We start from the raw sequence: 25,149 nt of genomic DNA on the forward strand, positions 1-25,149 counted from the left end.
AGAGGACTTTCCCTTGGAATTCTACTGTTTTTTAATCTTCCCCTCTCCTTCCCTCCCTGATTACAGCAGCCTCAGAGGAGTGAGTAGGCAAGAGAGAGAGAGAGAGAGAGAGAGAGAGAGAGAGAGAGAGAGAGAGAGAGAATGCTTTACTGTTTCACCAGATAATGGTGATAATAGAAAGATTGAAAACTGTTTTTTTTAATTAATTTATTTATTTATTTAACTTTTAACATTCATTTTCAAAAAATTTTGGGTTACAAATTTTCTCCCCTTTTATCCCCTCCCCCCCCAAACACCAAGCATTCTAATTGCCCCTATCACCAATCTGCTCTCTCTTCTATCATCCCTCTCTGCCCTTGTCTCCATCTTCTCTTTTGTCCTGTAGGGCCAGATAGCTTTCTATACCCCTTTACCTGTATTTTTTATTTCCTAGTGGCAAGAACATTACTCGACAGTTGATCCTAACACTTTGAGTTCCAGCTTCTTTACCTCCCTCCCTCCCCACCCCTTCCCTTTGGAAGGCAAGCAATTCAATATAGGCCAAATCTGTGTAGTTTTGCAAATGACTTCCATAATAGTTGTGTTGTATAAGACTGACTATATTTCCTTCCATCCTATCCTGTCCCCCATTATTTTTATTCTCTTTTGATCCTATCCCTCTCGATGAGTGTCAACCTCAAATTGCTCCCTCCTCCCCATGCCCTCCCTTCCATCATCCCTCCCACCCTGCTTATCCCCTTATCCCCCACTTTCCTGTATTGTAAGATAGGTTTTCATACCAAAATGAGTGTGCATTTTATTCTTTCCTTTAGTGGAATGTGATGAGAGTAGACTTCATGTTTTTCTCTCACATCCCCTCTTTATCCCTCCACTAATAAGTACTTTGCTTGCCTCTTTTATGAGAGATGATTTGCCCCATTCCATTTCTCCCTTTCTCCTCCCAATATATTTCTCTCTCACTGCTTGATATCATTTTTTTAAGATATGATTCCATCCTCTTCAATTCACTCTGTGCACTCTGTCTCTATGTGTGTGTGCGTGTGTGCATGTGTGTGTGTGTAATCCCACCCAGTACCCAGATACTGAAAAGTTTCAAGAGTTACAAACATTGTCTTTCCATGTAGGAATGGAAACAGTTCAACTTTAGTAAGTCCCTTATGACTTCTCTTTGCTGTTCACCTTTTCATGCTTCTCTTCATTCTTGTGTTTGAAAGTCAAATTTTCTTTTCAGCTCTGGTCTTTTCATCAAGAATGCTTGAAAATCCTCTATTTCATTGAAAGACCAATTTTTCCCCTGAAGTATTATACTCAGTTTTGCTGGGTAGGTGATTCTTGGTTTCAGTCCTAGTTCCTTTGACTTCTGGAATATTTTATTCCATGCCCTTCGATCCCTTAATGTAGAAGCTGCTAGATCTTGTGTTTTCCTGATTGCATTTCCACAGTACTTGAATTGTTTCTTTCTAGCTGCTTGCAATATTTTCTCCTTGACCTAAGAACTCTGGAATTTGGCCACAATGTTCCTAGGAGTTTCTCTTTTTGGTTCCCTTTCAGGCGGTGTTCTGTGGATTCCTTGAATACTTATTTTGCCCTCTGGTTCTAGAATCTCAGGGCAGTTTTCCTTGATAATTTCATGAAAGATGATATCTAGGCTCTTTTTTTGATCATGGCTTTCAGGTAGTCCCATAATTTTTAAATTTTCTCTCCTGGATCTATTTTCCAGGTCAGTTGTTTTTCCAATGAGATGTTTCACATTATCTTCCATTTGTTCATTCTTTTGGCTTTGTTTTGTGATTTCTTGGTTTCTCATAAAGTCATTAGCCTCCATCTGTTCCATTCTAATTTTGAAAGAACTATTTTCTCCAGTGAGCTTTTGAACCTCCTTTTCCATTTGGCTAATTCTGCTTTTGAAAGCATTCTTCTCCTCATTGGCTTTTTGAACCTGTTTTGCCAATTGAGTTAGCCTATTTTTCAAGGTGTTATTTTCTTCAGCATATTTTTGGGTCTCCTTTATCAGGGTGTTTACTTGTTTTTCATGCTTTTCTTGCATGTTTCTCATTTCTCTTCCCAGTTTTTCCTCCACCTCTCTAACTTGATTTTCAAAATCCTTTTTGAGCTCTTCCATGGCCTGAGCCCATTGGGTGGGCTGGGATACAGAAGCCTTGACTTTTGTGTCTTTCCCTGATGGTAAGCATTGTTCTTCTTCATCAGAAAGGAAGGGGGGAAATGCCTGTTCACCAAGAAAGTAACCTTCTATGGTCTTATTTTTTTTTCCCTTTTCTGGGCATTTTCCCAGCCAGTAACTTGACTTCTGAGTATTCTGTTTACACCCACAGGGCCTCCAGATCTGCCCAGCCAGTACTTGGGGTCTGAGATTCAAATGCTGCTTCCCAGCCTCAGGGCTTTGGGCAGGGGTGGGGCTGCTATTCAGTGTGAGATCAAGTTCAGGTGCTCAGGTGGGGGCAGGGCCACCTCACAGGCTCAGTTCCCTCAGGGGGTTTATGCAGAGACCTTCAACAATGGATCCAGGCTCATGCCTGCTTGGGGAGCCTGGGTCTGCTGCCACCCCCACTGCTGCCTCCTGAGTGGGCCTGAGTTATGGGGGCACCCCACTTCCCTCTCAACCCACCAAAGAGACCCTCTCACCGACCCTTGTCACCTGTAGGTGGAGGGACCCGTGCTTGCCACTGGAGATTCTGTTCCTGAAGCCTGCTTGGATCTGCTCCTCCCGGTACCGCGCGGCCATGGCAGGGCTGGGCTCTACTCTGGGTCTGCAGCACGAAGGACCTTTTGCAAGAGGTTTTCAGGCTCTCTGGAGCAGAAATCTCATCTGTTCCATTGTTCTGTGGCTTCTGCTGCTCCAGAATTTGTTCGGAGTTCTTTTTTACAGACATCTTATGGGCTGTGTGTTCGGAACTAGCATGTGTGTGTCTTTCTACTCCGCCGTCTTGGCTCCACCCCAGCTTGTCTCTACTTTTACAAATAATTTGATAGCTTATTAGCAAGGCTCAGCCTCTACTACATAACACTGCCATTTCTTTCCTTGGCTCTATTGGTATTCCCTACAAACATCTTTTGAAGTCTCTGGATTATCCCTTCAGTAGTCTTGGTTCCCAGGTTTCACAGAACCCTGTGTCTTTAGCCCATTCTCTTGCTAGGGAGGAATAAGGCAAATCTTTTCACCCTGGAACATACATTTCTTCCTTTGTCTCCTCTGCCTTTCTGTCTCCAAATACAGGTCTGATATTTTGCAATTGCATCCTTGTTGCCATTTGTAGCACAAATGTGATATTCACAGCACCCATAAATATCCCAGCACAATTCTGAATAATGAAATAAACAGACTCTCCATAAGGAAGACATAACCAAAACTTTATTTAGATACCAGAAAGCCAAATCCACCAGAGTGACAAAAATATATACACAATAACAATGCAGAGGATCACATCAACCCCAACTCTTCCCTCTGTTAGGCTTCCCACAAAGCAGTTCTCTTAAACAAATCACAAGTTGGCTTCTTTTAAACAAAATGTCCTTCTCGCACTCACAACCACCTGCAGCTTTGCCTATGTCATTCAGCTCTAACTGTTTTGATCAAGTTTTTTCTCAACTCCACTTTAGTTCTGACTCTTCCTGTTCCACCCTTCCTTTTCCACCAATTCAGCAAGCTCCTCCCATCACAGGCTCCATGTGGCTCAGACTTCCATGTGACCCAGGCAGGTCACATGGTCCTATTTAATGAATGGGAAAGATCTCCCCATTTAAATTACCATTACAGAAGGAGATGGAAAGAGAAGGAGAGAGAGAAAGGATGGTGGTGGCTGTCATAGATATAAAAGGAAATCTAGGGAAGGAGAGTTTAATATTACATTTTCTCCCCTTCCCTTCCTGCAGAGCTTTATGACAAGATTTTCTTTTGCTTTAAGTTATTCTTAATTTCTTATTTTCATATTAAATGTGTCATGCTACATACAAAATTATGACTGACCAAAACTTTTTTGAGACTTATTGTTTCTTCATTGCAAATAGTTTGACTACAAAATGTTTGCTAACAAGATAGAGTCTTAACAATATGGCAAAATATCTGTTGAAATTGCCATGGCTGGAGCTGAAGGGGTAGTTTTCCTCATAAGAAGTTATTTTACCACTTTTAACCCTAGTTTTCCTATTTGTAAAATTAGGGAGCAAGATTAGCTCATCAATTAATAAAATCCCTTCTAAAATCTCATGATTCCATGAATCTGACTCAAAACCAGTGAAATTTATAAGGGTGATTTTTATCATCAGATCTTTATATGATTTTGCATCCTTAAAGTTCTGGAAATCTACTACACTGTAAGATATATGAAAGGTAAAAGTTTCACCAACCTGTGGTGAAAATGAAATGGATAACCTGTAAGTTCAGAAAAAGGTGTTCCATTCCAATGCAGTCTATTAATAAATTGTGGAGAAAAAAGGTTTTATTATAGAATGTGGTTGTGATCTGACAGTCACTTTTTTATAAATGAAGAGCAAGAAAATAAGGTGGGCAAATAGAGTTGTAGTCAGTTGACCTGACAGAAGGATGGCATGTCACTATGACAGACAAAATATTTCTAAACATAGCATTTTATATCTAGCATTTTTATCATGTGAGAGGCAGAGTGGTCTCTTGTACCTAGGACATTGGGATAGGAATACCTGTATTCACATCTTGCCTTTGACACATGCTAGATATATGACACTGTACTAATCAATTAATTTCTCAGCACTTTAGGTGACTGTAAATGACTAATAGTTACACAGAAAATGCACTTTGCATTAATAGAAATGGTCTCCATATCTGGAGTTCCCAATACTAATGAAATCACAGGTCCAGTCCTTTTCCTTATTCAGTATAAAATATAGAAAAGTAAGATTCATTAGCCTTTGGTTTGTAACAAGTAAGATCATTGTCAATATTGTTTATAAATCAAAATATGAAAAGTATTCATTTTCTTGGCACACTTTGGTCATAAATTGCATCATTCTTAGAAGCCCACATGAAGAGGAACTCTGGATTGGACAAGTATATTGTGAAGCAGAGACACAAATTGTAAACTCTCTTCCCCCTCAAAAAATAAAGCATGAGGAGCTTTTCCAATATGTGACCCATGACCTAGTAATTCTTGGAGGATCAAAGAAAGATTTAGGATCTCCGTTTCAACAAAGAATAATAGTTGTACCAGTTCCAAATGTCTTTCCTTCTTAGATTGCCTTCCATTCACTCTGTAATATAACTTATATATCCCTACTTATTTATATGCAGTCTTCCAAGAGAACAAATAGTCTCTGAGAATATGGACAATTTGTGTGCTCCTTTGCATCCCCAGAACTTAGAATAATTCGTGGTTCAGCATAAATGCCTGTTAAATGTTCATTGCCTGACAATAAATAGAAGAGAAAACAAGGAGTCCTAATCTTATATGAGAAAAGGGACTAGATTTATCTCTTTCCTTTTTTTTTTTAAGGAAAAGAGTGTTGGGATAAGATTGGTACTTGTGGTATACAGATTTCAGTGCCAAGCGTGATAGAAATAACAAATGTTTTCATTTTGCTGCCCAATAACTAGTTTGCAATAGAGAATTCCTGAGTTCAGCTGTTCACTGGAAAGATCTCACAAAAGCATGGCTGAGCTTTCAGTTATCGGTAACACAGAAGAAGAAGACATGCATTTAATATCGAGATTGAACTTTTGGTCTTTTTTTTGTCATTTCAAGATAACCCTTGTTGGACTCTATTTTAGTTTGATGTGGAATTAGTTGAAAATGCTAGCTTCAGAAGTTCATAAATTCTAAATTAATTTACTTCTAGCCTGATAATTCTCAAACTTTCTGTCAAATTCAGTTTTTCTGGAGAAAAAATATATATCTGTTTAAAGATGCTTGGTAATTGGCCATTAAAATACACGTTCAATGTCCACTGCCATTACCACATTTATTAATGTAGTGAGACAAGAAAGACTCTTCTGTGCTCTGTTGCTGAGTGGAAATGTACCAAAGTCATCTTTGTCTCTATTTTAAAAATATTTATTTTAGTTTATAACATTCATTTACATTAGATTTTGAGTTCCAAATTTTCTCCCCATCACTCCCCTCCCCCACCCAAGACACTGTGCATTCTGAATACCCCTTTCCCCAATCTGTCCTCCCTCCTATCACATCCCTGCCTTCCCTTCTTCCCATTTTCTCTTTTTTCTTTTAGGGCACGATAGATTTCTATACCCCAAGACCTGTACCTCTTATTTCCCAGTTGTGTACAAAAATAGTTCTCAACATTCATTCCTAAAACTTTGAGTTTTACTTTCTCTCCCTCCCTCCCTCCCTGTACATCCCCACTTCGAAGGTAAGCAAATCAATATAGGCTATACATGTGTAGCTATGCAATAGACTTCTATAATAGCCATGCTGTGAAAGAATAACATTTCCTTCCATCATATCCTGTCCTGCCAGGCCTAGAGGCCTGTGGGCTACCCGAGTCTTCTTACCTCACCTCTCGAGGTCTTCGGCTGGCCAAGCCGGATGCTCATATGAGAGAAAGGACGTTCCAGAGTCAAACAAGCATTGAGCTTTATTCAGGGTTCCGGTTACAAGTGCAGGGGAATTCTTCCTTAGGAGGGAGCGAAGAATCTCCCAAGGAGGCAAAGATCTTACAATAAGAGATTGGAAGTAGAAGTGTAAGTGCGGAGAGAGGGGGAGGGGAGAGAAGAAAGAGGAAATGCGGAGCCTTCTGTCCACACACGTGGCCCCTCCGCCCAAGAGAGCTTTCAGGCTTTCCTGATCCTACTTAAGCTCTCCAGCAGCATAGTTTGCATCTGAATACCGTGCTGTTAGATAACAATAGTGTGCCCAGATCCGGGACAATTTCGAGGGCGGGGAGAGCTCTCTCCCATCACGTTTCTCACGGGAAGAGGTGGAAATACACGAGATAGCTCGGTTCACCTCAATTCCCAGTCGTTTCCTGGGGGGCCTCGTGAGAACTCTAAGATTTAGAAGTTCCCACCTTTACCTGCCCGAGACTGTCCACATGGAATTGAGCTTCGATCCCCAGGACTGTCCCACATTTATTTTATTCTCTTTTGATCTTGTCCCTTCCCAAAAGTGTTTGCTTCTAATTACTCCATCCTTCCATTTGCCCTCCCTTGTATCATCTCTCCTATACCCCACTTATCTCCTTCTCTCTCTCTACATATATATATACATATATATAGATAGATAGATATAGATATATAGATATATCTATATCTATCTGTCTATTTATCTGTCTGTCTGTCTATCTATATATTATATATATATATATCATATATGTATATATATATATATACATATATGATATATATATATATATATATATATATATATATATATATATATATATATATATATATATATTCCCTCCAATTACCCAAATACTGAGAAAAGTTTCAAGAGTTACAAATATTATCTTTCCATTGAGGAATGTAAACAGCTCAACTTTATTAAGTTCCTTATGATTTCTCTTTTCTGTTTATCTTTTCATGTTTCTCTTGATTCTTGGGTTTGAAAGTCAAATTTTCTATTCAGCTCTGGTCTTTCATCTAGAATACTTGAAAGTCTTCTATTTCATTGAATGACTATTTTTTCTCCTGAAGTATTATAGTCAATTTTGCTAGGTAGGTAATTCTTGGTTTTAATTCTAGTCCCTTTGACTTCTGGAATATCACATTCCAAGTCCTTTGATCCCTTAATATAGGAGCAGCTAGATCTTGTGTTATCCTGAGTGTATTTCCATAATATTCAAATTGTTTCTTTCTAGTTGCTTGCAATATTTTCTCCTTGACCTGGGAACTCTGGAATTTGGGTACAATATTCCTAGGAGTTTTTCTTTTCAGATGTCTTTCAGGAGGCAATTGGTGGATTCTTTCAATATTTATTTTATCCCCTGGGTCTAGAAAATCAGGACAGTTTTCCTTGATAATTTCATGAAAGATAATTTCTAGGCTCTTTTTTTTCACCATGACTTTCAGGTAGCTGCACAATTTTTAAATTGTCTCTCCTGGATCTATTTTCCAATTGAGTTGTTTTTCCAATGAGATATTTCACATTATCTTGATTTTTGTCATTCTTTTGGTTTCTTTTGTAACTTCTTGGTTTCCCATAAAGTCATTAGCTTCTATCTTCTCCATTCTAATTTTTAAAGAACTATTTTCTTCAGTGAGCTTTTCAATTCCCTTTTCTATTTGACTAATTCTGATTTTTAAAGCATTTTTCTCCTCATTGCTTTTTGCACCTCTTTTGCCATTTGAGTTAGTCTATTTTTAAAGGTATTATTTTCTTCAGTATTTTTTGTGTCTCCTTTAGCAAGCTGTTGACTCGTCTTTCCTGATTTTCTTGTATTGCTCTCATTTCTCTTCCCAATTTTTCTTCCACCTCTCTTTCTTGATTTTAAAAATCCTTTTTGAGCTCTTTCATGACCTGAGACCATTGCAAATTTATTTTGGAGGTTTGGGATGAAGAAGTCTTGACTTTGATGTCCTCCTCTACTGGTATGTTTTGTTCTTCCTCATCCAAAATGATGGAGAAAAATACCTGTTCACCAAAAAAGTAATCTTCTATAGTCTTATTTTTTTCCCCTTTCTGGGCATTTTCCCAACCAGTTACTTGACTTTTGATTTCTTTGTCAAGTGAAGTGTATACTCTAGGGACCTATAAATTCTCAGTTCTTCCAAGATGGTACAATCAAGGCAGAGGAGTTTAACTCCTCTCCTGGACTGTGCTCTGGTCTGGGAGGAACCACAGGCTTTTCTGCCAGGATCTGCAAGTAGGGTTCCCTCTCCACAGCTGCCTCCATCTCCACCATGCCAGCACTCCTCCTCATCCCAGGACCATCCCTCAATGCAGAGATCTAGGGCAGTGGCTCAGTTCTCCCAGGGTCTTTTGGCTGGTGGCTCCAAAAATGGATACTATGCTGCAATGACTTTTGCTACCCTGGGCCTGAGGCTAATGCTGAACCCTGCTCCCTTCTTACCCAGGTGAAAGAGCTTTCTCATTGAACTTTGAAGCTGTCTTTGGCATTTGTGGGGTGAGAAATCTTGGATTCACAGCTGATGCCCAGCATTCTGCCTGCTCCCCTCCTGTCCCTGCCACATCATGTGGCCAAGGTTGAGCTGCATGCTCAAGGTTGCCCTGCATTCCACTCCCAGCCTGATGCGATAGACCTTTCCTGTCAACCTTCCAGGCTCTCTTGGACTGGAAATCTCTTTCCCTTTGTTGTTTTCTGGCTTCTTCACCTTTAGAATTTAATTAGAGTCATTGTTTACAGATATTTTATGGGCTTTGGGGGTAGGGCTAAGAGTAGGTCCATCTTTCTTCTTTGCCATCTTGACTCTACACCCTCCATTTTTCTTTAGGAGGTCTAGTCCTTATTATTTGCATAAAGTAAAAGAAAATTATATGGAAGGTTAAAATAGTTTTCACACAACTTCCTTTCCATTTGAGTAAATTGAACCATTGTGCTAAGTCCAGAGCATATGATATGCATTAAGAACTAAATGGATTCCTGGTCAATTCAACAGAGGTAAACTGAGAGAATCAGATAATATATTAGAGGATAATGAGGTAAAAACAAATAAATACATTATCCTACCCTGGGAAGCTTCACCTCTGCATGAGTAACCAGTCTGATTAAAGAACTTCATAGCCATTAAGTGAGAGTATCAAATAAGGAGAACTTTATTTTTTCCCCTTCAGTGGGAGGAGAGGCTTCCAAACTTCAACTTTCCCAGGGAATAAAGAACAGATGAGTAAGCATATAGTGCTGAAGATAACACCTCAACTGCAAATTATAAGTAAAGCACATAAGAATATTTAAAGAGCTGGTTGAAAGACCATTTGTCTTCTGTACTAAGCACAGTAACCCTTATCCTCCATCTTATAAACAGTGGATGTAGGTGAAATAAATGGTTGACAGCACCTTATCTTCTGTAGATGGGAGCAGTCACTAACCACCACATCTACAGTAGAAGGTGGGCAGGGTCTTAAATGACATTGCAAAAGCAGGATAGCTGAACAGCTGCTGAAATAGAGTTCTAAGACTCAGCTGCAATAAAGTGAGAGGCAAAATCTAGAGGGGAGCAGAATAGATCAATTGTCAGGAGGAAGAAAACATAGTGAACCATTGTTATAACATCACAAAAAAGATATTGGTAGCTCTTCAATGCCAAAGATAGGAATATATCACCATATATTAGGTTTACTCGTATGCGTTTCCTGTATGTGCACATCTCCCCAAAGTTCCTCTATTACATGTTCCAGAGGTATGCATTGTCCAAGAATTGCTACTGTGACTATTATCACTCCCACTGGGAATGTGTGTATTTGTGGGACATGAGAGGAAAGAAGAAGGGAACAATGATTTATGAAATGTCTAGTATATGTCAAACACTATGACACATATTTAGAAGTATCCCACTGAGTCTCATAACAAACTTAAAAGATAGATTCTATTATTATCTTCATTTTACAGTTGGGGAAACTGAGACACATAGAGGTTAAATAACTTGCCTGGGGTGTCTACTAAGTGTCTGAGGCCAGACTTGAACTCATCTTTCTGACTCTACGTACAAGACTATTTGTTCTGCCACTTGACTGTCTTGAAGTTTATGAGAGAAATAAGATAAAGCATTTACATTTATGATCACTGTATTATTACATTTAGTGATACTGCTTTAAATTGTATCCTGTGGCCAGCTAATCAAATTTGTCATTGATAGGGGCTACTTAGTTTCATATGGAGAGAATTTTGACTCACAAAGTACCTAGAAACTGGAAGTGTTTTCTTTAGAGTGATAGTGTATGTGTGTGTGCCTGTAATGTGATATAACGAAATACAAGAGGGTTATATTTTTAGAAGAATATCCATCTCTCTATCTAGATATAGATACGTAGATAGATACAGATATTTTCACTTTCTGCTCTCTTATATTTTGAAATAAATCAAATTACTTTCAAATAGTTTTCCACAAGTCCCATAGCTTTCCATGTGGTCAACATAAGCTTGTTAATAAAATCCATGATAACATTTAACCTACATAGTAAATAAAGAAACCGACCATTCTTGTCTTTAATTCAAAAACAGTTGGAAAGTTCAGAGCCTATGAATTCCTATCATTTTGCTTGTGGGGAAGGATCCCTGTGAAATATGACACATGACTATAGGATACAACTAGAGAAGGAAAATATACTGGCACAGAAATTGAACCAAACAAACAAAAACTTTCTTTTATCCTCATTAGAGGAGAGACTTCATTTAAATTCTTAGATTATCTGGATTTTGCCTTCCTTTAGCTTTATCCTTACCTAATAAGGTGCCCAGATTGGAGAGGGTATCTACAAAAGAAAAACAAACAAAATTCTGACCCAAGGCTCCTGTTTATGCTTTCATATCCTTGAAGGCAGCCATCAATCCCTTCACTTCACATTCTGTAGCTTGAACATATACAAAAGGACAGTTGTTGCCCCATACCCAGTGTTGATGTGAGTAGATATAGACTGGGGAAAGGTGTGGAAACCTTTTCCTTTCATTGCAGACATTATCATGACCCCACTTATTTCTCTATTCCTCTGTTGATTACTCCAAGAATGGAGACATACTTGAACTGACCGGCAAAATAATAGAAATTCCAAACGGTCATCATTAATCCTGACAAGGCATTCAGTAAACACTGTACTTATCAGAGATACTTTCATATGGGGATGAAAATTGTGACTGGGATAAAATGAGTCTTCTCTGATGTGGAATGTATGCTTAAGCCTTACTATTTAGCCTGGTACATTTGTGCCTTGTAATGTATATATGACTATGCACTTATTTTACTTATCTTTCTCTGGGGTTCTTTTAACACACTATTTAGTAAGATGGTCCCATTTTGCCTGGGAGTATCTGGGTCAAGGTCTCAGAGTGATTATTATCTATAGCCAATACAGTAATTTCTATGGACTTTGTTCAAATCCATAAAGGTAATTGAGGCCATGGTAGTATTTTGGAAGCATGATAAAGCTCTCTTTGATTGATCCTGAATCAGAAGGGCATACCCAAACAAACTCTCCAGCATAGTGGAGGTAAGAGTAGGATTCCAGGAGAAAAGTAAGTTTCTTGAGGACAAGAAATATTTTTTGTTGTGTTTTGTCTATGTACATCCTATGGTTACCACAAAATCTTGTGCATAGTTGGCAATTATAATTAAATGCTCATCAAATTTGTAATGGATATTACACTAGAAAGAAGGAGGGAGGGAAATAGATTTTCTTTTCTTCCTCCTCCTTAATAAGAGATCTCATTAAATATTTTGGTTACTTTTCTAAGTACTTTCATTAGTGCAAGGCATTACGATGGACATCAGAGAGAAAAACAATCAATAATATAGAGTGTTTGTTTTCACAGAACTTTGTTACATCCCCTGTTATATAAGACAGTTAGATCCCACTTAGTAAGAATAATAAATCTCCCAAAGAAAATTTTAAATTTGTAGTATTCAAAGTTAAAATTATGCAAAATATGATCACTGGTTTTGTTTCAAGGGAAAAATGCTATGTAAATTTGAAAACTATAACCACTTCATGGAATTCCTTATTTGTTTTACTATGAATGTAGTTATATTATCACAACAAATATGTCTTTATCAGCACATAGGAGAGAGATAAGGTAGCATGAAAATTCATAGAAAGAAAAGATAATTTCTGGCAGGGGTGATCCATGGAAATTAAGGAGGAATTCATTGAAGAAATGTTGTTAGGCTGATGTCTTTTAATGGATTTGTTTTCCTAATTTAGGAGTAACTAGTCTAATTTGTTTTATCAAATGACATGCTATGCCACAAATTTTATAGCATTTCAATCTTTGGTATAACCCAAGTGAAGACCAGTTATATAGTGTGCACAACATATGTAACTTAATTCATTTCTACTTTAATTTATCAGATTACCAAAATGAGTTCAGAAAGTTCCTTGGTTTTCATATGAAAAGTAATTTGGGAAACTAATGCATTCTGAGATTAGTAATTAAAAAAGAAAGAAATAATATTATGCACATTTTACAATGAAAAAGAATGTCATTAATATACATTATAGCTTAAGTCAATTTACATTTCTGGGCATATAGAGCATATTATTTGAGAATGTCAAAAATAAAGAGCTCATTTATCCTAAGCAAGGCTAAATTACTCATCAAAATGGTAAATGTGAGCATGTGCATGTTCAGAAAAGCTAATTATAAGAGAAATGTCCAAAGCAGATGACACAATGAATTGATATCCCATTCATAATTTTTAAAGACAACCCAATTCTTTTAGTTTTGCCTGAATTCAGGAAAATTTTAATGAATTGTAAAGACAAAATCTTAAGACACATTGAATTTCAAGACCTGTAAAGAAATACTTGACAATCTGTTTTGTGGAAGAAGGTTTTCATTTATCATTCTCCTTTGGCATGAACCATAACCTTAAACTGAGATTCATTGATCAGACTTTATTCACAGAAAGATGAGCAAGATGACAAGGGGAAGTGAAACTGTGCCATGAGAATAGGAATTTAGTAATTTTCCTCTTCACATAATGGGACTTGAACTTGATTTGCTTGGCTCTGGAGTACAGAGGTAGGAGCAAAGAATGGAAATTATAGAAGCATTTTTTAGCTCAGTATAAGGAAAAAATAAACAAATAACAACAAAAAGTCTTGTTACCAAGTGAAGCTGCCCAAAGTAGAATGAATTTTCAAAGTCTAGGCAAAAACAGCTCCCAGTTTAATTAGATTTAGTTCAATTTGATTCCCAAAACTTTTATTAAGCAATTATATGTGCAAGAGACTGTAGTAGACACTTCAGAGGTAAAGATAAAATCCAAAAATTAAACCATTTCTGCCCTCAAGAAATTTATATTCTATTGAAGGGCTACATAAATACTGCAGTATAGATATAGTGACAACTTTTAAGTGATATCACAGGGGAATTCTTGTATGGATGTACGTTGAACTATAAGATCTCAATAGTCTTTTGCAACTCTTAGATTACATTGTTAACTGTTTTTTTGTAGCACAGGTCATGGCTTCCTACAGAATGCATGGATAATAAATTTGATCACTGAATCAGAAAATAAAAATCATTGCATCCAAATAATCTTAGAATGTCATCTTAATCTGCTGGATAATTGCTTTTCCATCTTATAATCACATGATTATATCAGTAAACTGCTTGTCGTCATGTATTTGAAAGTACTGGAAAAAGCTTCTGGCTAGGAAGCTTTCTTAGAAAAAAAAGAAAAAAAGAAATTATTTCAGCCTAAGGAAAAGTTGGTTCAAGTAAATAAGGGATTTAACTATGAGAATAAAATAAGAAAGAATAATGATTTGAGTTTTTGAAACACATCCAAGGGAAATCTCAGACTATTTGTGTGGTAAAGAGACTTGCAGATCACCTGGTTCAGGGACTTGACCTTTTTTGTTCCATGGGTTCCTTTGGAGACAGTCTGATCAAACTTATGAATGTCTTCTCAGAATTTTTGTAATGAATTAATTATGATAAAATATAATGATAATAATAATTTAAGTTTAAAGATCCCAGTTTAAGAATTATATTCAATTTCAAACCTTTTATTAATGCTACAAATGAAGAAACAGAGGTCTGGAGATTTAGTGTGTCACACCTTTATAGTCCATAGAGGGAAGGGAGGGGAAACAAGCACTTATTAACACCTGCAACCCTAAGTGGTACCCATTTATAAAGGAGAAAACTGAGGCAGATCATGGTTAAGCTACTTTTTTGGGGTCACACAGTTTGTAAATGTTTAAGTGCAGATTTGATAGTAGTAACAAAATATGAATTGGGATATGGATCTCTTACATTACAAGTTAGTCTCTTGCCTCAACAGCATAGAGTCTATGCCATATTGGTTTTGGATTCTAAATTCTGATTCTCATTAAACCTCTAATATTTGGAGTGTGTTCCAATACTAGACATATTGATTTGCTTCCATATTTTAGCCTCTGTGGGTAATTTAATTCAATTTTGAAATGCATCCATTCAGTACTTATTACTTGACAGACGGTGTCCCAGCTACTTAAGGATATAAGATGAAGAAAAGGTGTCTCTGTTTTCAAGGAATGTATATTCTATTTCTGGGGAAAATCATGAAAATAGTTCAGTGAATATAAATTATGTACAAAGTAACAATTTTTGTTTGAAGGTCAAAAGCAATAAGAGTTTGAGCATCAAAATAACTGGTAGAGGGGGACAAGAATAGGAAACACCAGTGCTTCTTAAACTGTGGGTCCTGACCCCATATAGGGTCACATAACTGAATGTGAGGATCCCAAAAGATTTGGCAACAGTAAAAAGGTTTCTCAATGTGCAATGACCAAACATAAATTCAAAATCAAGAGCATCACACAACTTCACTGCAGCATTGGGTATGGAGGCACAAGAAGCACACTTTGTACTGTGTGTATCATCATGCCATGCAATGTCAAGGAATGCTGACATAAACACTTTAACTCAGATTCCAGACTATACTATGTTAATGAATTGCAGTGATTTTTTACTCTATATACAAAATTTTCTGCTCTTACAGCAACATAATAGTTTAATTATAGAAAATAAAAACTTTTCATATTTTTCTACTCTCATTTCTCAGCATGCAAGCATCAGATTAATATATCTTTGAATTGTATTGTGTTAAAACATTTAATTTAAAAATTGCTACTATCTCCTTGTTTTACATAAACTTGTTTAATTGCAGCAAGTAAAGAGAAAAAACCCTTTAATAATATTTCTTCATCATCACCACTGTGTGTATGAAGTGTGAATATCATTTTTTAAATTAAGGCCAAGCAAATATAATTTCATACACTAAAGGTAGTTTTTGAAATTATTAGCAATATTTATTTATATTTTAAGACAAAAAATTTTTGTTATTGATAAGTGGATAAATTTAGACAGAAGAGGTAAAACTGCTGATGACACTGTGATATAATGACTTGAGGCTTTCTAAACTGCTATTTGTCAGATATTTTTGAAAAACTCATAATATCACTTCAAGAGGAAAAGTGTAATATATTTATGTTAAAAGATGTTAACAAAAGAAGATTAAAAAAAGTTTTACTCTGTTGAGCAAGGACAGGGAAACGATTAGTCAATCAATAAGCATTTATTAAGCACCCATTATGTGCTTGATTCTGAAGGTACCAAGGTAAAAAAGATACTCTTTATGCCCTCAGTGAGCTTATATTTGGGTCAAAGACATGAGCATACAGATATAAATATATAAAAGTGATTTAGTAAACCCTAGAGCCTACTGCTTGTCTTTCTCTGATTTCTTCAGGAGTATTTCTTTTGATATCTGAGAGGCCGTTACTTTATGATATGTAACAGTTTGGGGGTATTAGAAACCTGGGGGGTATTTGTGAATGTATAAAGAAATTACCAGAGTTATGAGACAGTGAGGAAATTGGTGTAGTTCACAGATATAACCCAATGGGCCTACAAAATGGTTTCATTGTTTTTGTCTTTAACTGACAACTTACATTTACAGCAGGCTTTCAACCAATTAAATCTCATCTCTTGGGAAAGAAATTGAAATTGGTATATGGTGAGAATGGGAAAAGAATATTTAATTATAGTGGCAGGATCTACATTCCAGTTCAGGTGCATTACATATAATCCCAGTTTCAATGCCCATTGGCATGGGACTTTTTCTTCATTGGTGGAGATCATAATCTTCCTCGCATGAGTGGCAGGGCAAAGTTGGCAAGAGGAAGAGAGTTCTAATTTCTTTGAGTATTCTTGGATTGAACTGATTTACTTCAAAGTCTATTCTAGTTTCAAATTGCTTTAAAGCCTGTGGTCATAAGGGCACTTCCGGCTTCCAGTTTCAAGAGGGAAGATGGAAGAGGTCAACTCCACTTCAGCTTGCTGAAGGAAAAGACTGGGATAACATGAGAGGAGTTGGGATCCTCCATTGTATTCCCATTCCCTACCTTGCTACACTAGAGACTTCAGACAACTTCCCCTTCGGGAAGATCTAAGAGTATTTCTCTCCTTTGAGATGAGTTAGTTGACTCACATTGGGGAAATTCCTTCACTGTGTTTTGTCTGACATGCATCCTGTTCTTCATACTTTCTCTCGTTTCTGTTTTACTACTAATTTAAATAAATTACACTGTGTATTCACTGTGGAACTGGTATTTCTAGGGAAAGGGATCAAGTCTTGGTTAGAAACCTTGAGGTTCTCTTTTCTCACAATGATGAACAGTGATTAGAAGCAAGATTGAACCTGAAACTGACATTTGTTGGATTAATTATATCGAATGGGAATAGACAGATGTAGTTCTAGCCTGGTACCTCCTATCTTGGATGATAACAGAATGATAGTATGTGACCCCTGACAGTTTGTTTCTCCTCCTGGCAGGAAGCAAAGTCTCCCTTGTAGAAAGAGGGGTGGTGGAGAAAAATATGATATATCTATTCTGCTTCTCTTCAAGGCACACAAATGGCATACACCCCCATACTACAAGGTGGTCAGGACAGATAACCTCTTGACATGTGTGGGCCCCACAACACATATATAAAATATCATTTCCACCTGAGAATATAATATTAAATAGTAGCATTCCCCATCAGGTGCATTCTCTAAGGTGAATCTGAGGAGATACACTTGAGTTTAGAAAACCAGGAAGGTCAATAAGTTGTTTATAAATAGCCAAATCCAGCTTTCAGTAGTTCTATTCTGAGGTAAGAAAAATAAAGAAAATGTACCTCACACTCTCTTTTTAAATCGTCAAGCTTAAAGCTGATTTTAGATGGTGACCATCCTGCCAGTATTTCCTCCCACACACTTTGTGTCTCCTCCCAGAGGGGAATAGTATTTGTGTTTTTTCTGTAACACATTTTATGGCTCTTCTGTGACATAATCATTCCCTGCTTGAATACAGTGGAAGTCTTTTGAGGAGAAAATAAGTATAGCTAAATACTCCATTATCAAGAAAGGACTGAACTATATTCTCTGCTCCCTTCTCCCTGGAAAATAAGATTATCACTCAAGCAAGACCTACTGAATGCAGAGTAGTCCCTAGACTTGCATAACGATGTTGCTTCTCCTCCTTCTCCTTCCCCCTGATTCATCTTTGTTATCCACCTCTTTCTTTAAAGTTATGCAGCATTATTTTTCTTTTCCTTCTAGGTTTCATGAATAAAGTTGGATTTCTAATATAATGCCTTGCAACTACATAACTATGTTGATTAATAACTAATATTTATTTAATTGTATACATATTATCTCATTTTATCCTCAAAACAACTCCAAAAGGGAGGTGCTATTATTACTCATTTTGTAGCTAAGGAAACTGAGGCAAACAGAGGTAAAATGATTTGACCAGGGACACACAGTATATATCCAAAGTGCGATTTGAACTCATGTTTTCCTAATTCTAGTCCCAGAGCTCTATCTGTTCCACCATCTATCTGCCAACTGAATAAGAATAAGAGTTTCTTACTATGTGAGTTATTTTATGGAAATGTGCCATGCTCTCTTGCAAATGTAATAATCTCTTTTAGACTGTTAGGGCATGACTTAACCAACTATTCCTTAGTACAATTAAATGATATCAAAAGACAGATGTTCTTAACAGAGTTTAACTGTTAACAAAATGCTTAACATACATTAATTCATTTGATGTTCATGATGACACCCTGAATGTAAAACAATGTACTATTTTAGGCAATGTGCTTCAGACAACTGAGGCACTGATTAGTTAACAAATTTTTTTAAATATCATATTACTAGTATCTCAGGTGGGATTTGAACTCACACCCTCTGACTCCAATCCAATGCCTCATCTATCACTTCAAGATGCTCCCAGGATATAATATGGTACACTTCTACAATATCTTTGACTTTTTTCTTGCTGATTTCTAATCTCACCTTAGAATACTTTGATTTATGTCAAGAAATAGAATTAATCTAAGGGAAATTGCTTCAGATTCTGAAATTCATGGTAGTATCATCAGCTTGGTAGATTTTTACTATGAATATTCTTATGAACGTAACAGAAATATTTTCTTCAGAATTGTTTTTTCTATCATTCTCACACTTCAGAGAGTTTTAAAATCTAGGATTTCAAATTCTTTTCCTGCTCTCTCTCTCTCTCTCTCTCTCTCTCTCTCTCTCTCTCTCTCTCTCTCAAAATGGAAGAAAACAACATGCTAAACTCAATCAAGTGAAACATTTAAAAACATTAGTTTATCACATGCATGGTGAACTTTATGAAGGTTAGCTACATCTACTAAATTCAATTTGATTTAGTTCAAGTCAGCAATTATTTGTTAATTGCTTAATAGAGGTAAAGTATCTGGCTCTCAGATTACATAAATGAGCTCCCCAAAAAAGTACAACCTCAGTTTTCTAGGAGCTCAGAATCTAGTGAGGAGCAAGGATTGACATGATATGAGTGAAAAAAAAAACATGAAAAGGGTAGAATGTGATGAAGAAGATATCAAGATAAAGAGCTTTAGGAAATTTTGAAGAGGGAGAGTTTATATTTAGCTGAGGATACTGGGATTAAATCATACCTCCTCAAAGAGAAAAAAATAGCCAAGAATTAGTTTAGTTGGAAATTTCAAAATAGAATTTCAGAGACATAACTACAAAAATCAACATTTATAGCATGAGTCATATAATTGAGCTATTTGAGATTTATATTTTTTCTACATTTGATTCCACATTTTATTCCATGTTTGATATGTGTATGTGTGCAAACTTTCATAAAAATGTTTCCACAATATACATATAGTTTTGTGCATGTATAATAACATATGTGATCCAAATTCTACATATCATCTTATATTTCAGTGTTTGATATAGTCAACACTATGTTACATGGAATAAAGAGCATAGGGGAAGGCAGAAATATGTTTTGACTGTGAAACATCAAACCAATGCCTAAAATTATATAGATTTGTTTGTGGCAATGGAGGCATTTTAAAAGATAATTAAAAATCAGGTCATTTTCACCATAAATAATTAATAGCTAAAATTATGAGGTTAATTGGACCAATAGATAAATTCAGTGCCGACATATATGTGATGGTCTTCTCAGACACATCTCCTACTACATGAAATTGTGCTGAACACATTCAACCATAGAAAAATGTGGTGAAGAATAAAATTCAGAACACTCGTGTTCAATCCCCAGTTCTCATCAACTGTGTAATTTAGGGTCTTTATCTTCATATTAAAGGGATTCTCTTGAAGTCCTTCCAATTTTAAATATATAAACAACCACCATAAATATGCCATAAAAAAAATTCATGCTTGCTCAAAAAGTTATCTTTATAATCCACTCACAAGAAAGTAAATGAAGAAGGAATATGGTCCTCACTAAGAGCTGGCAAACTATAATATGTGGGTCAGATTCAGTCCACTATCTGAATTTGTGCAGCCCATGCATTACTTTGTTTTATATTTTTAAATAAAGTGTTCTTGAAATTTAGAAAAGATATAATATATTCTTAACTTACGACCCATACAAATACAAGAGGCAAATTCTTTGGCCAATGGTTTACCAATCTTTTGACCATACAATAACATGTGGTTGGATGGGTAGTGAACTGAATTAGTCCACCAGTACTTCCAGAAACAAGGGATTTCAACATTGATGCCTGAACTGAATAGACAAGAGAGTTGGTTCAATCAGATTTCAGAAATTATATATAACTTCTGAGATATTTTTCTAGTGATGTCATATGTCTAGAGTTTATGGAACACTGCAATCTATGTTGAATAAAAAAATAAGTCATGAAAAGAGCAAAAGAGAAACACACTGTGGTCCTAATTAGGTTGAAATAAATTATTAATAATTACTTTCAAAGTAGTGGTGATTGTGGTCCTCCATGTTTCAAGAGGACCAAAATGATATCATTATGATGAGGACAAGATAAAATGTGTCTGACTGTGGCTGATCAGACTAATATTAGCTCAGAATGTTCTACTACAAATTAGGCACAAATACCTCATATAAACTTTTACAGTGTAGATTTCTCAAAATTTGTGCATTTCATGTCTTTTTTTTTTCAATTCTGCTTTGCTTAAAGAGCACAGTGCCTTGTTTGATGTGAGCATGCCCTTTGTAAGGCAGTCCTGGGTCAGTAATTTGTATGTCTCACAATTGATTCCAAAGTTCTTAAGAGAGACCTTGAGAGTGTTATTCTATCACTTCTGAGCATTTTACCTTATGTGAATAAAATAGTCTTTTAAGCAAATGTACATTCAGCATGTGAACACGGCTAGCCCATCAGAGTCATGTTCTCCACAGTAGAATTTGAATGCTTAATAGTTCAGGCAGAGAAAGGACCTCAGTGTCTAGTATCTTATCTTGTCAGATAATCTTCAGAATCTTCACAAGACAATTCAAATGGAATGAATCAGTTTCCTTTCATGGCACTGGTATATTGTCCAGGTTTCACAGGCCTACAACAATGAAGTCAGCACAGTGTCTCTATACACCTTCAGCTTGGAAAGCAACCTAATAACTCTCCTACCCTTTCATTCAGACCCTCCCAAACACTGAGCTGGCTCTGATGATGCATGCATCAACCTCATCATATCTGTGGACAACCCTGGAAAGTATACTGTCAAGATAAATGAACTTATCCACAGCATTACAAATTTCTCCATTTGCTGTAACTGATGATTCTATATATGGATGATGCAGTGCTGGCTGTTGGAGAACCACTATCTTCTTGGTGTTAACTGTTAGGCTAAAAGTAGAATAGAAAATTGATCCAAACTCTATTGCATCTCAGCCTCAGAGGTTGCATTGAGAGTGCAATCATCTGTGAACAAAAAGTCATTCAGTAAACTCTCCCTTTACTTTAGTGTAGATAGTTTATTTTTAGTGTAGAAGTAGATAAATGTGTCAATTGTATGCCTGGGAAAGGAGGTGGGTCTCTTGTGCTAGGTCCCTAGCAAATATTGCTACCTTCTACATTGGTTGCCATGCAATATTAAAAGAGAAGGCCTATTAGATTATCTGATGAGAGTATGTGAGAAGTCAAATAAGAATCAAAAAGGATGAGGACATATGTATGGGTTATAATCAGTCACTGGAAGGAGTACTTACTGTAAATAAGGTCATGGATTCATTGAAACATTGAAGTACTTGGCATGTTGAAGTTTGAGAACACCCTTCTGTGAGGATTGGAAGATCAAATCCTTGTGGATGGTCTCGGGCGGGTAAAAGTGGGACTTCTAAATCTTAGAGTCTTACTAGGCCTTCCATGAACAGCGGGGATTCGAGAAGGTCAGACTGAGCTAGCTCGGCTAGCTCGGGTATTTCCGCCTCTCCCCGGGAGATACGTGATGGGTGGAGTCTCCCTGCCCTCGAGGTCATCCCGGATCTGGGCACACTATTGTTATCTAACAGCACGGTATTTAGATGCAAACTATGCTGCTGGAGAGTTAAGTAGGATTGAGGAAGCCTGAAAGCTCTCTTAGCACGAGAGGAGCCAAGAGGACAGTAGGCTCCGTTTCTCTTCTCTTCTCTCTCCCCTCCCCCTCTCTCCCCGCTTGTACTTCTACTTCCAAGCCCTTAAGATCCTAGCCTCCTTAGGAAATCTCCCCCTCTTCCTCCTAAGGAAGACCCCCCCTGCACTTGTAACTAGACCCTGTAATAAAGCTCAACCCTTGTTCGACTCTGGAACGTCCTTTCTCTCATATGTGCATCCGGCGTGGCCAGCCGAAGACCTCGGGAGGTGAGGTAAGAAAGACTCGGGTAGCCCACACAGGCCTCTAGGCCTGGCACCCTTCTACTTCTATCTCAATTATGAAACTTCTGCCACAACCCATGCTATTTCTCTAGACCACACCACCTTGCATTGTATCCTATCAGCATGCACTAAGTATATTATTGTTCCAGTGAGCCTCTCAATGATCCTCTCTTCTCTCTTTTCTAGGAAACAAGAGTCATATGATACCGATACTCAGTATGATTTTGCTCTGTATTGTACCTGCTATCTACCTCCACCTTTCAATTGTGCTTAAGGTGAAAATAATGCTACTTATGTATCTTTTTTTATTTGTAAGTAGAAGTAAACTTTATTCAAAACAATAACAAATTGAAATTATGAAAATAAATTGAATCTATACTTTTTAATCAGCTAAAGACAGACGCCCATCTAATTTCAAATCTCAGCATATTCTTTTTACTTTTAATTATTTATTTTTAATGTTCAACGCTTCCACAAGATTTTGAGTTCTAAAATTTTTCCTACCTCTGCCATCTCCCAACCCCAAGATGTCATGCATTCTGATTACCCTTTCCCCCAGCCTGCCCTCCTTTATATCATACCCCTTTTATCCCCTTCCCCTTTACTTTCTTGTACAGCAAGATAAATCTCTATACCACATTGCCTGGATATCTTATTTTCCAGCTGCATGTAAGAACGATTTTTAGCATTTGTTTTTGAAACTTTGAGTTCCAAATTCTCTCCCTCTTCCCTCCACATCAACTGTCATTGAGAAGGCAAGCAAGTCAATATAGGTTATACATGTGTATTTATGCAAAACACTTACATAATAGTCATGTTGTGAAAGAATAACCTTATTTCCCTCCATACTATCCAATCCCCCACTTACTCTATTTTCTCCTTTGACCCTGTCCCTTTTCAAAATTGTTTGCAAAAGTGGGAGAGAAGAGTTATTAGGTTGTCTACCAAAGGTAGTAACGGTACTATTTCTCCCAATTAGCTTTCACTTCTATCATTCTCTCCCTTATTCCTTCACCCTTTACTTTCCTATAGGGTAAGATACCTGATTGAATGTGTATGTTATTCCTTCCTTAAGCCAAATCTGATGAGAGTAAGGTTCGCTCATTCCCTCTCACCTCCTCCTTCTTGCCCTCCACTGTGAAACATTTTCTTGCCTCTTTTATCCTAGTTGATCTCTCTCTTTCTCCTCCCAATATATTCCTCACTAACAGCTAATTTTGTTTTTTAGATATCATCCCTTCATATGCAATTCACCCTGTGCCATCTCTCTCTCTCTCTCTCTCTCTCTCTCTCTCTCTCTCTCTCTCTCTCTCTCTCTCTCTCTCTCTCTCTCTCTCCATCTACTTCCTACAACTACCCTAATACTGAGAAGACTTGTGAGTTATAAATATCATCTTTGAACATAAGAATGTAAATAATTCAACTTTAATAAGTCTCATACAATTTCTCTTTTAATGTTTCTCTCAATTCTTTTCTTTGACAGTCAAATTTTCTATTTGACTCTGATCTTTTAATCAAGAATACTTGAAAGTCCTCTATTTCACTCAATATCCACTTTTCCCCAGAAGTTTTATATTCAGTACGGCTCAAGAGGTGATTCTTGCTTGTAGTCCTAACTCCTCTGACTTCTGGAATATCATATTCCAAGCCCTCATATCCCTTAACATAGATGCTTGTGATACACTGATTTTATTTCCACAATACTTGAATTGTTTCTTTCTGATTGCTTGCAATATTTTGTCCTTGACTTAGGAACTCTGGAATTTGGCTACAATATTCATAGGTTCTAGAATATCAGGGAAGTTTTTCTTGAAAATTTCTTGAAAGATGATGTCTGGACTCCTTTTTTGATTGTGACTTTCAGGTAGTCCAATTATTTTTACATTATCTGTCCTGGATGTATTTTTTAGGTCAGTTGTTTTTCCAATGAGACATTTCACAATTTTCTATTTTTTTTCATTTTTTTGACTCTGTTTTATGATTTCTTGATTTCTCATGAAGTCATTAGTTTCCATCTGCTCCATTCTAATTTTGAAAAAATTATTTTCTTCAGTGAGCTTTTGGACCTCCTTTTCCATTTTCCATTTGTCCAATTCTGCTTTTTAAAGCATTCTTCTTCCCATTGACTTTTTGGAGTTCTTTTGCCATTTGGGTTAGTCTATTTTTTAAGGTGGTATTTTCTTCAGTATGTTTTGGGATCTCCTTTCATAAGTGGTTGACTCATTTTTCATGATATTCTTTTCATCACTCTCATTTCTCTTCCCAATTTTTCCTCTACTTCTCTTACTTGATCTTCAAAATCCTTTTTGAACTCTTCTATGACCTGTGACCAATTCATACTTTTCT

This window comes from Notamacropus eugenii, chromosome 1 (assembly GCF_028372415.1).
Source record: "Notamacropus eugenii isolate mMacEug1 chromosome 1, mMacEug1.pri_v2, whole genome shotgun sequence".
NCBI lineage: Eukaryota > Metazoa > Chordata > Mammalia > Diprotodontia > Macropodidae > Notamacropus > Notamacropus eugenii.